The sequence below is a fragment of the Mandrillus leucophaeus genome, unplaced genomic scaffold (assembly GCF_000951045.1).
Source record: "Mandrillus leucophaeus isolate KB7577 unplaced genomic scaffold, Mleu.le_1.0 Scaffold432, whole genome shotgun sequence".
In the NCBI taxonomy this organism is placed as follows: Eukaryota; Metazoa; Chordata; class Mammalia; order Primates; family Cercopithecidae; genus Mandrillus; species Mandrillus leucophaeus.
Genome location: NW_012104610.1, coordinates 523,519 through 524,186, shown reverse-complemented (window position 1 = coordinate 524,186; position 668 = coordinate 523,519).

Below are 668 nucleotides of genomic sequence, written 5' to 3'. Positions count from 1 at the left end.
TTTTTAGTAGAGACAGGGTTTCACCATGTTAGCCACGATGGTCTCCATCTCCTGACCTCATGATCCGCCCACCTCTGCCTCCCAAAGTGCTGGGATTACAGGCGTGAGCCACCGCGCCCGGCCTATTTTCTTTCTTTTAGTTATATTCTTTTGACCTGTGGGCCAATGTTTCCCTCAGGGCATCGTGACTCAAACTGATAATATGTGCCAGGGATGACCTGAAGGCAGCATCCTAATCTGTGCTGGGTCCTGACCAAACCAAGGACCAGATGCCAGGCCCAGGCACTCCACAGTCACAGCTGGACACTCCCTTCTGCTGGAGCCTCCTTTGACTAGAACGTCTAGAAGAGAAGCAGCCCTAGGCATCTCCCTGGATTGTGAGCCACCCGTCCTAGGGACTGGGAAGAGAAAGTGCTAGGGTGATGCCCACGGGGACCTGGCTGCCCCTCCTCACTGAATCAACTCACATCAGGAGTTTGTGCACAGGTGAAATGGGAGGCAGTGACTGTCCAAGGCAGCAGGGGGTAAGGCAAGCACTCCTTTCCAACCCTGTTCTCACTTTTATCTCTCCCTGCTCCCAGTGCACCCCAGGCTGCTGTGGAAAAATTAAGTGAGAAACTGAGAATGACAGTGAGAGAAATCTGTCACAGCTGACTGCATCTTCCTTC